Raw genomic sequence first — 13098 nt, 5'->3', positions numbered from 1 at the left:
CTCATTCCACTAACACTTCCTCTGCAAATTATATTCCTAGCAAGCTTCCTTGAAACCACAGGGATTCGTTGACTTGCTTAGCATCACACATCTAGGATATGCCAGTAACATGTCTTGAACCCAGAGCTAAATGGCACCAATATCAGTTTTCTATCTCCTATAGGACACTCCCTCTTAGTTTACTTTATTAATTCCTAGATCGAACACATCTAGCACTCAAATCCACAATTCTAACAATTTACCACATACTTTCATAACAATGTTCTCCTGATATCTTAAATACATTATGTCCAAAGATGAAATAACAGTGATAAAATACTATTATGCCATAAAATGATGAATATAATGAATACAAAAAATCTAGAAATGCATATGAAGTAATGCAAAGTGAAATGAGCAAAACTAGAAGAATATTGTGCACAGTAACATCAATAATGTATAATAATCATCTGTAAGTTACTTAACTATTATCAGCAATGCAAGGATTCAGCAAAACTCTTAGGGAATCATGACAAAAAACTATCCACAACCAGAGAAGTAACTGATGGAGCCTTAGTGAATATTGAAGCATATTATTCATCATTTTATTTCCTTCATGAGTTTTTCTCAATATAAATGATATGTATATTCTTTTGCAACATGATTTATATAGAAATATACATTGCATGGTAGCATATTTACAACCCATATCATATTACCTGCCATCTTGGAGAGGGGGTAGAGGAATGAAGGAGTGAAAGAATATGGATCAAAAATGCCAGAAAATGATTATTTAAAATTTTTTACACATAATCTGGAAAAAGAAAATAAAGAAAATGGTAAAACATTCTTATTCCTTCCTTTAATTTTCCTATCCTACTTTTTTTTCCTAATTTCAATACATAACAGCTCCATCTTTCCAGTAGCCAGACTCAGAACCTTAAGTCATTAACTTTTGAATCTCTTTTACACACCAAGATATAATTGCCTTTTCTTTTTTAAAAAGTTCATCCCAGCATCTTTAAATTTCTAATCTCCCCCTCATTTACACAACCACTACTCTTTTTCTGGCTACAATCACAACTTGTTTGTATTATTATAATAGCCCCATCCCCTTATTAAGTCCCCTCATTCCAGTCTCTTCCCTCTTGAAACCATCCTTTAGACAGGTGCCAAAATAATCTCCTTAATACTCATGTGTAAACATGTCATTCCACCATTCAAAAATCATCTACTTATTATTGTCCCAGAATAACATATAAACATCTTAGTCTGACTCGAACTTATCTTTCTATTCTTGCTTCTCTTCTTCAAAGCCCTACTAGGTATAAATGTCTTCATCAAATCTTCCCCAAAACTCCCAGTTGAAAATCTCAAATTTGCTTACAGTATTTTGTCCATTACTAGTAGATGCATATGTTGAGATTTAACTCTAAAATATACTTGCTTCCAGTTACCTATTCACTGCAATACTCTGCCTCTTTGAAATCCATAACATAAGAAAAGTGTGACAAATACACAAAATATTGTGATATAAAGAATAACATGCTGGGACAATGGAGAGGTACTAGACAAAACCAAGAATAACTGGGATCAAACCCCAACTCTAAAACTTACTATTTTTATGACAATAGGCAATGCATTTAGCCTGTATTGCCTTAAGTAACTCCCAAGATCTTATTTAAAGCAATTGAGCAAGTCACTTAACCCCCATTGCCTAGCCCTTACCATTCTTCTGCTTTGGAACCAAAACACACTAGTGTTTCCAAAATGGAAGATAAGGATTTAAAATTATTTGCAATAAATTAACTGCAGAGGGGACTTCTTGCTGGCTCAATAGATAGAGAGACAGGAGGTCCTGGGTTAAAATCTGGTCTCAGACATTTCCTATCTATGTGACCATGGTCAAGTCACTTCATCCCAATTGTCTAATCCTTACCACACTTCTGTCTTGAAGCCAATACTTAGTATTGATTCTAGAACACAAAGTAAGGGTTTTGAATGAATAAATAAAGGAATTGTGTGGGTCATAATGGGGAAATCACTTCTTATGGAATCAGAAGATATAGTTTCAAATCTTATGTCTGATGCCTGTTATCTCTATGAATTTGGGCAACTCATAATCTCCTGGGCTTTAGTATCCTTAATTTTAACATAACTGTCTGGCATTTCTTCCACTTTTATATCTATTTTCCTGTGATCCAAAATGGTGGAGAGATTTTGTAAAAGTAGGACATCCCCTATTTCTAAGTCACAATTTTTTTAAACCTTTACCTTCTGTCCAGGAGGCATTCTAAGGCAGAAGAGCAGCAAGAGCTAAGTAATTAGAGTAAAGTGCTTGCTCATAATCACACAGGTATTCCTGTCTAAGGCCACATTTGAATGTAGATCCTCCTGATTCCAGATCTGATGCTCTCTCTATCACACCACTTAGCTGCCTCTAAATCACCAATTTTTTGTGTACTCCTATTTAAAATGCATTTAAGGCTTCCATCCTGAAATAACAAGAGTGCAAGGAAATTTAGTTATTTTACCTATAGACTCTGAATGAAATAGAGAGAGTAAACTATGTTTTTGTTTCTGTTTTTTGCAGAACAAGAACAAAGTTCAAAATCAGATACAATAGAACATCATCCTCTTTCCTAGTTGTTGAATTTCCTATCCATTGGAAAACCAAGACTTGTAAGCAAAATCAGTTATTTCAATACTTTGCTTAGTTGCAGTTTTTTTTCCCTTTTCAGGGGAATGATTCTGTTGTTAGATAGGGCTGCTACTATTCCGTTTCCCTAGATTTGCTCCACTTACTATCCTTGAAAAGATTTATCTAAATTAATTTGACTGGCAAGGCTGCATTGTTCAGATGACTGGCAGGAAAACCACCACCTCTGTGTATGTAGACACAGGAAAGCAACCTTTCAGTGTAGCTGTTAACACCTATTGTTGCCTCATTGATTTCAGCTCATCTAGCATTGAAGTGGTTGGCTAGTGCCTGGAATTCCTTTGTCAAAGCCTCAGCTTTGTGTGTCACACAGCAAACGGTAAGGCCCAGTTCCAGAAGTTGCCCAAAAGCCAGTGAATGTCTCTTTAAAAAATGACTTTGAAATTGACCTAAGAGAAAGCAGTGTCCTTTAAAAAGGCAGTGTCAAGTCAGAGAGACCCAGGGAAGGTTAAGACCCATAAAGGATCCAAGAGACATCAAAGGAATGCTTTGATAATTTTCCTCATAGATTTGGGGTCACCTGTGACCAGCTTTGGTCCAAATTTGAAATTTGATCATCATTTCCAATTAAGCATAACACTGAAAGCAAGGGGAGATTTTCATTATCCGTATTAACAGGCACTGATCAAGTGCCAATGAGATGCTAGTCACTAGCTAAACTAGAGAATTAAACATGTCCTTGCCAGGGTCCCAGGGATTGAAATACAATTATTTAAATCTCTATCACAAGAGGAAAATATTTCTTCTGGCTCCTTTTCTTTTCTCTTTTGCATCTTCTCCCTTCCTTCTTCCCTTTACTCCAAAGCTCCAAACTTTAGATTTTTTTTTTGCAAAGCCAGAAAGTTGCTGAAGTGATTTTTATAGCACTAGCACTATTTTCCATTGCTATATTTTTCTGGAAGAATAATTTCTCTAAAAAAGTTTTTCCTAGGAAAACATTCTGACTATATAGCTGTTTAAGCCCTCTTTAAGTAATCCACAGGGATACTAGGCAATAAAATATAGCATTTTCTTTCACTTGTCCCTCTTTTAGTGCATTTAAACTTTTGATTTGCTGTTTTCTTCTTTAAATGGCTCAGGAATATAACTCTCACTTCCACCTTACCTAATAAAGATCATTTTAAAGCATCTAATGGAGACCTTGAAAAAGTACTAGGGAAAAAAGGTTATAACTACAGATCACCATAACCTCCCAGAATGTGCTGAAACACCCACTACAGATCAATATTTATCCTCTACCTTTACAAGCTTTAATGATCCAAAACTTGCTAATGGCCAAATATGAGAAATATTCTGATATGACAATGTTTATTATTATGGGAGAAATCCTTCCCTCTCAGAGGTCTCTGACTATTTTGAAACCAAACAGTTAGAAACACAGTAGATATTTCTTTTACTCTTCTCAGTCATCTTCCATTTCTCATCCCACATGCCACTAATATAATCCTGAGGCCAGAAGATCAACCCAATTCCCAGCTCAGATATTGAAATGTGTTGTAAGAGATCAAAGCTGAGGACCAGAGAGCACCTGGCTGCCTTTGATCTTGATCATGAGTTATGACAAGTTGGAGTTCTCTTGTCTACCTCCAAGAGTACTCTTGCCCTTGGCATATTTATGGAGGTCAGCTTGAGTGAAAAATTTCCCTCCAACATGCTTTACACCTTCAGTTGCAAAGCCAAACTTCTCACAAGGGAGAAAGAAAATGGAGAGTGGGGTATTATGATATAATCTGACAATAGATGGTTTTTAGGTATTTTGGATCTATGAAGGCTATTGTAAACAATCCTAAAGAAAAAAAAAAGAGAATAAGAAAAGGAATAGGTTGACTGGTGGGGCAGAGGATATATAAGATGGACAACAGAAGGAAATTCAGTTTTTAGTTGAACTTTTTCCTCAATCTGTAGTTCATAGCCAGAATTCAGGCTTTTTTAGAATAGTTATACTAACTATCATAGGTATTAACATAAATATCGCCAAATTTGACTGAGTGTAGGCTACCATTTCTTCTCTTGGTATCACATTACTTAGAAGAATTACAGCATTTAATTTGCCTGCTTCTCTGTTTCTTGTATCTGTGAATGTATTTGACTCAAAGAAATACTAGTATAATTTTTGAGGATCTGCTATTTAAACCTACATTCTCTTTATTTGGGGTATTCTTTATGGATTCTTTTTGTTTCCTTTATTCTTTCTTCAGACATCTGTCCTCAAAAAACCATAAGTAAGATGACTTCATCTCTATATGGCTACTGGTTTTCACACCAACTTTTGATATATCTCATATCATTAGTAGCACAGAATGGCAAGATGTTACATTACCTAGAAATAAAGAAAGAAAAAAGAGAAAAAAAAGAAAGGAGAAAGTAAGGAAGAAAAGGAAGCTTCTGGCAGTGTCTATCTAATTCAGATAACTTGAGGAGTCTGTTTTTGTTTACTGACAGCTCTCACAAAATCTTAATGAAAGAAGGAAAATGCACCCTTGAAGTTATCATTGACATTTAATAGGATGAAAATATGGACTAAAATATGACAATAGTAATGAGTGTCTTATTAAAAATGAATATATTAGAAAGAATAGTGGATTTCCATAGTAGATAAAGAAAATGTATTTATGTGAGGAAAATGTCTCCTGTGAAAGAGGAAGCATAGAGGAGATCCACTGGATGGGGATCAAAGAAGGAAGAAACAGATGTGATATTGTGTTGGAAGTATATTACAGATAACCTGGACAGAAGGGGATGATAGTTGATGAAATTGGCAAATATAACAAATCTGGCTTGGAGGCATGATATAAGAATGATGGAGAATTTAACTCTCTTGATACCTTGCAGGATTTTCTTCTCTGAATAAAAGGATCAGATGGCAAATTCTCAGCTAAATTAAAAAAAAAAAACAAAAAGGATCAGATGGAGAATTCCCGGCTAAATTTAATAGTACATTCCTTTTTTTTCCAATTAGAAGAAGCACTAAAGATAACCTGATTTCTAAACTGCTTTTCACCCGGGAGGAAAACTTAGTTGTATTAGAAATAATGGAAATGTTATGAGAAAGAGTGTCACCTACTTTAGACTGTTCATGAGATATGAAGTAGAAAATTAGTTATAATCTAATTTATACCCTAAATGTTGATTAAAGTGGATTTTACTAGGATAAAAGAGATGATTCCATCTTAATATTTTCTGTATGTAACTATATTTTGTGCCTTTTATATTTTTGTTAATGTCATATAGACTATTATTTTATGGATAATTAATGTTACAATCACCAATTCAGTGAGGAAGGAAAATCAAGCAGCCACTTAACATACATAAGACATTCAGATATCAACCAAAGTTTGAATAAGATTATTGCAAAAGGAACTCAATGAATCCATTACTTAACTTTCCATGGAGAAACTATGAGATACTTATTATCTCCCATAATATAATTTTTGTATTTTTCCAGGGATGGTGGCACATAAATCACTACTACTGTAATGGCTGAAACTAATGGATAATTTGGACTATTGAGGTACACACTCTAAATCTGGCACAAATATGGCGATCCCTAAAACTCAGGGGCCAATAGACTGTGTAGAAAGCATTTTTACTGATTTAGGTTAGAAACAGAATAGTTTAAAGTCCTCTTTTTGACTAGCACCACATTCTTGCATATAAGTGACCACTACATGTTTATCTTTTGTGAGACAGGGAAAATCAGTCACAAAAAATTAATTTCCTTGAGGTTAAGGGGTGTTTCATTTGTTTTCTTTGTATTTCCTCTGTCTAATACCATGTCTAGAACTCAGCAAATGCTTAATAAATATTTTTGATGTAATTATTTAATTGAGATTATCTTTTCATTTAGCTAAATTTTCCCCTTCTAATTTTTAAGTAAGAATATTAAGATATATACAATTAATTTCCAGTAGTATTATATCAATTCATTGTCAACTGGACAAAAGTTTTAAAAAAGTATCAATAAATAAAAAAGTTTTTAGATTGTTTTGAAAGTATGCTATGCTTCATACCTTTTTGTCCTTTGAAACCACCTATTCAAAATTAAAAAGGGACTTTTTGAAATAAAAAACTGAAAAAAACTTAAAAATTGAAAAAATTTATTAACTATCTAACATCCTGGATAGTAACTTCTCTGTTCTCTGCTAGGCTGTTACTTAGAAAGCAAATAGTCTGTTGTCAGGACCATTCTTGGAAACTTTTCTAGAACAGTAGAATTTGCCAGTTTTTACTATCACAGCCTTTGAGAACTTGAAGTCATCTCAACATTACAAATTATCAGAGTATTAATAACAAAACCAAGAAAATATTACTACAATAACAAGTAGAGAGGGAAAAACCTTCTATGAAATTATAGTATTTATGTTTAACTCACTAAAAATCAAAACAATATATGTTCTGTTGAATTAAGATGTAACTAAACCAAAATCTCTTTCTCTCTCTCTCTCTCTCTCTCTCTCTCTCTCTCTCTCTCTCTCTCTCTCTCTCTCTCTCTCTCTCTCTCTCTCTCTCTCTCTGTCTGTCTCTCTGTCTCTCTGTCTCTGTCTCTGTCTCTGTCTCTGTCTCTCTGTATCTCTCTCTCTCTCTCTCTCTCTCTCTCTCTCTCTCTCTCTCTCTCTCTCTCTCTCTGTCTCTCCCCCCGTCTGTCTGTCTCTGTGTGTGTGTATGTGCGTGTGTTTGTGTGTTTGTGTGTAAAGATCACTTGAAGGCTTTTTGTTGAAATCAGAGGGATAAATGCTTTCACACTGGATTGGAAGATGTTAACTGGTCTTGACTATGACACACAGAAGCTATATGACCCCAGGCAAATCAGTGAATGACTGTGTCCCCTTGGAAATCCAACAAGATTCAAACTTACAGTGGTAGTTATGTTTCTGCATATTAGTGTTCCAAATACCAGTTGAATAATAGATCTATTTCTGATTCCTTCTCTAAGTTGTCATATATTATGAATTATGCTCCCATAATTTTTGGAGTTTTGATTAACACTCTATTATGTGAATATTTACACAAACATGTCTATGTTAAGCTTATAAAAGAAAAATAAATCTCCTAAATGGAAATTTTACAAATAAAGAGGAAAGGAAAGAGTTTTTCCAAAGAAGCAATTAGTCAACATCAAAAACGGAAACAGCAATACTTTAGCTGCACTCTCAGGATATTGAGTAAAACAGACTTTGAGGACAAAAGAGCGTATATAGAGGTGTGTAAGATTTAAATTAGTATCCAATAACTCCAAGTATGATATTTTATAAGATTTATTGATAATCACCTGAAATAGAGGAAATAAAATGACAAAAGTAAAGCCTGAGTAAAGAGAAGTTTTTCCCGACAGTGTTAGGGGGAGAAGAGAGAGAAGGGACGGGTTACAGAGACTTTATCTCCAAAATGTCAGGATGTAACATGAGGCTGAAAGTGGGATTCTGGGAAATGGAGTCCTGTGGTACAAAATTCTAATGACACATGTGCCATTAGAGATGAATGGACAAGTAAGTTATAACTTGTATGTGAAGAACCTACAAAGCTGGAATAAAAATATGGATTTTGTTTTAAAGGCAATGGGAAATTAGTTAAACTTTTTTAGGAAAAGAATACCTTTATGCAAATGGTATTTTGGTAACATCATTGTTGTAATAACGTGGTCCTGGAATTAGCTTGGGAAAAATGGATACTTGATAATTAATTCGGAACTGATTACAATAAGCTTATTTTAAAAGGAAGAGGACATGTATGGAGCCATGGGGTGTCTACAACTTTCTGAGGAGATCTGTCAGAAGGATTCTGTAATATATTTGCTAGCTCATTGGTGTCCCCTTTATTGGTATAATGTTCCATCTATATAAAGAGATTGCCTAGTAATCCATTTATCCAATTCTAAGAATCTCTCATTGTACAAAGAGCAACTGCCTTATTAGTAAAATACACTGTTTTAACTTTGCAAAAAAGCAAAAGATGAGTAAGTAGTCTTATGACATCCTCCTTTTTCAGTATTTCACCTTGATGAAATATACACTTCTCTCCCATCCCTTAATTGCCCTTATGTTCCATAATAAATTGAATTTAACAGCAAGAAAAGCCTATATATCATAGAAATTCAAGAGAATAAGTAGTAAAAAGTCCACAGATATGAATTATCCCTGGACTATAAAAGTGACCTGTTCACAGAGTCTCCTTAATTTAATGATTATGCATCCAGTGTTTAGAATTGGTGGGACTATCGAGTTCTAAATTCCCTGCAAGGAAAATCTTGTCAGTTTTATTTTTGGAACCAGAGACATGACCCAGTGCACAGCATGCTTCCACCAGTTCAGCTCAAGGTCCCACGATTTAGGAAAATGATTGTCTCTCCCAGAAGCCTTTGGCATTTTTTTTTTAGCGGTAGCAGCCTAGCCTTTCATATCCAGCAGCAGGTGTTAATGTAAATTCCCTGTACACATTTGGAAAGGAAAGTCTAAGCTAAAGGTCTGCTCTGTGTGCAAATCAAACTATTATTGTATCTCTTTAAACTCCTTTCTTTGACCACACTGGCCTTTGATATCTCCCCTAGTTGCAAGTACATGAGTTTAATCCTGCAGGCTTAAGGAGATTTGGGTCAGTGTGTTATTGACAGGCTTTGCTGAATTATGATTTATTATGTACTTCAATGGGAATAACACTTGCTCCCATTCCAGGGCCTATTTCTTTCCCATCCTCACCTGGAAAGAGAACTGTACTAGGCAATGAGCCATTGTTTATTCAGTGCTATTTAGCCATAGAATTTCTCCATCTTTGGGCTGCTTCCCTCTTTTCAGTTTTGATGACCTACCCATCACCTGTAAGTATGACATTCCCCGTAATATCTGAAAGGGAAATTGAGTAGATATATGGTAACAAAGCTTCCAAAGCAGCCAAGAGCCAGCTTTTAACTCAGAATTGGCTTCTCTAAAATCATCAGGGCTGTTTATAGCATGACAGTATTCATGAAAATTATAATTCATGAAAATATAAAAAGCCACTAAAATGTTTAGAGGGTAAACACTGAAGTATGCTCTGGTATTAGGACATGTTATAGCCAGAGCCATAAACCCCATCAGAGCAGATAACTCTATCAAATACAAAATAGTGGGGAGAACAGGAGCTCTAGCAATTACGGGCAGCATCAGAGGCTTCAAATAGAAACAAGAATGTGAATGGAAATTTCAGTTGTTTAAAAAAGGGATGCTTTTTCTATATTGTTTTAATATTTTATAAAATGCTTCACACATATTAACTCATTTAAGTCTTATAAAAGCCTCATAGGTAGGAAACAAAAGAAAATCATTCTTATTTCAAAGATGAAGTAATTGGTCCTTGGAAAAGTTGTGGCTTCTCCAGATTCATACAAATATTAAGTATTGGAGGTAGGGTGTGAATTTAATTCTTTTTTTTAGTGGAAAATGCAATCTTTATTCTTTTTTAATTTAAATTAATTTATTAATCAATTTAGAACATTATTCCTTGTTTACAAGAATTATATTATTTCCCTCCCTCCCCTTCCTTCACCCTTCCCACAGCTGACACACAATTTCATTGGGTATTACAAGTGTCCTTGATCAAAACCATGTTACTCTTTGCATTAGGATGTTCATTTAGAGTCTCCATCCCCAGCCATATACCCTCGACCCATGATTTGAAGCAGTTGTTTTTCTTCTGTGTTTTTACTCCCACAGTTTTCCCACTGAATGTGGATGATGTTTTTTTCTCGTAGATTCCTCCAAGGTGTTCAGGGACACTGCATTGCCACTAATGGAGAAGTCCATTACATTTTATTGTACCACAGTCTCTGTGTACAATGTTCGGGTTCGGCTCCTTTCATTCTAAATCAATTCCTGGAGGTCATTCCAGTCTCCATGGAATTCCTCCACTTTATTATTCCTTTGAGCACAATAGTATTCCATCACCAACATATCCATTCTCCAATTGAAGGGCATCCCCTCATTTTCCAATTCTTAGCCACCACAAAGAGTGCAGCTATGAATATTCTTGTACAAGTCTTTTTCCTTATTATCTCTTTGGGGTACAAACCTAGCATTGCTATGGTTGGATAAAAGGGAAGACAGTCTTTTAGCGCCCTTTGGACATAGTTCCAAATTGCCCTCCAGAATGGTTGGATCAATTCACAACTCTACTAGCAATGCATTAATGTCTGAACTTTTCCACATCCCCTCCAGAATTCATTACTTTCCTTTGATGTCATGTTAGCCAATCTGCTAGGTGTGAGGTGATACCTCAGAGTTGTTTTGATTTGCATCTCTCTGATTATCAGAGATTTAGAACACTTTTTCATGTGTTTATTAATAGTTTTGATTTCTTTAACTGAAAATTGCCTATTCATGCCCCTTGCCCATTTATCAATTGGAGAATGGCTTGATTTTTTGTACAACTGCTTTAGCTCTATAAATTTGAGTAATTAGACTTTTGTCAGAGGTTTTTGTTATGAAGATTGTTTCCCAATTTGTTGCTTCTATTCTAATTTTGGTTGCATTGATTTTATTTGTACAAAAACTTTTTAATTTGATGAAATCAAAATTATTGATTTTACATTTTGTGATTTTTTTTCCCTAGTTCTTCCTTGGTTTTAAAGTCTTTCCTTTCCCGAAGATCTGACAAGTATACTATTCTGTGTTCACTTAATTTGCTTATAGTTTCCTTCTTTATATTCAGGTCATTCACTCATTCTGAGTTTATCTTAGTGTAGGGTGTGAGATGTTGATCCAAAACTAATCTTTCCCATACTGTCTTCCAATTTTCCCAGAAGGTTTTATCAAAGAGTGGATTTTGGTCCCAATAGCTGGGATCTTTGGGTTTGTCATAGATTGTCTTGCTGAGGTCGTTTACCCCAAGTCTATTCCACTGATCCTCCTCTCTGTCTCTTAGCCAGTACCAAATTGTTTTGATGAACACTGCTTTATAGTATAGCTTGAGATCTGGGACTGCAAGTCTTCTCTCCTTTGCACTTTTTTTTCATTATTTCCCTGGATATCCTTGATCCTTTATTCTTCCAAATGAACTTTGTTATGGTTTTCTCTAATTCAGTAAAATAGTTTTTTGGTAGTTCATGGGTATGGCACTAAATAGATAGATAAGTTTGGGCAGGATGGTCATTTTTATTATGTTAGCTCGTCCCACCCATGAGCAATCGATGTTTTTCCAATTGTTTAGATCTAGTTTTAATTGTGTGGAGAGTGTTTTGTAGTTGTGTTCATATAGTTCCTGTGTTTATCTCAGCAGATAGACTTCCAAGTATTTTATATTGTTTAGGGTGATTTTAAATGGGATTTCTATTTCTAATTCTTGCTGCTGAGATGAGTTGGAGATAAAAAAAAATGCTGATGACTTATGTGGGTTTATTTTGTATCCTGCAACCTTGCCAAAGTTGTTGATTAGTGAATTTAATTCAAAAATGATCTTGTTTTATAGGATTCTGATTTATGTTACCTTATATGTGGCTGCTTATAGCTAATGGTAAACATCTTTAAGGGACATGTTATCATTGCTAAGGGTGCTTCCTAAACTTTAAGGACGGATGTTTTTCTAACAAAGAAACAATGAGAAAACAGAGGTTTTGCTGGGGACAATGAGCGAAAATTAGTCATTATATATATATATATGATTATATATATATAATATTGATATGTAGATATATAGATATAATCTGGTTCTACTCTCAAAGTAGCACACACAGTTAACATTGCTTTAGAGCTAGAAAAGATTTAGAATTTACTTAGTCCAATCATCTCCTTTTATATGTAAGGAAGTGTACCAATAGGTAAAGTATTTTCAGTGGTCAGAAATGTGTCAGATAAATGATTTGTGAATGGAATTTAGCTATTCCAACTCCAAATTCTATAATCTATTCCATATGCTATGCTTCCTTTCTTTCAAACTCTACATGCTATGCAGAAAACTATATTATACTATGCTATGCTGAAATTTTGCAAAGGAATTAACATGTTTTCTCATTAAAAATAAGATAATATGTATGAGACACTTTGCAAGAAATCCTTAACCACATCGAAAACAATCCTTAAGCACTGTATAATTGTTAACTTATAAACATTATGAGGATGATTCAAACTGTATTTTATATGTTGCAAACAAGTTTTTTTTCAAAAAAGTAATTAGTATGCTATTTGTGTGGATGTAGCTCATTTAAGTTTCAGTCACCCAAAAAAAATTATCTGATGCCCAACCATCTAATGGTAAGTCCTTCTATAGATATGTAGCCTGGTGTTCAGAAGACAGGCCTATGGTCCATTACTCAGGTTATTTACAAAGATTTTCTATTTGTGTATTACCAAACAGAACTTGTGTTCCAAAGTCAGACCAAGAGTTTACTTTCACAACATGGTGAGACAACCCAGTAAGAATTCAATAAAATTTAA

This window comes from Monodelphis domestica, chromosome 2, assembly GCF_027887165.1.
Source record: "Monodelphis domestica isolate mMonDom1 chromosome 2, mMonDom1.pri, whole genome shotgun sequence".
Classification (NCBI taxonomy): Eukaryota; Metazoa; Chordata; class Mammalia; order Didelphimorphia; family Didelphidae; genus Monodelphis; species Monodelphis domestica.
The sequence above is the reverse complement of the archived record's forward strand: the minus strand, read 5'-3'. Positions refer to the sequence as shown.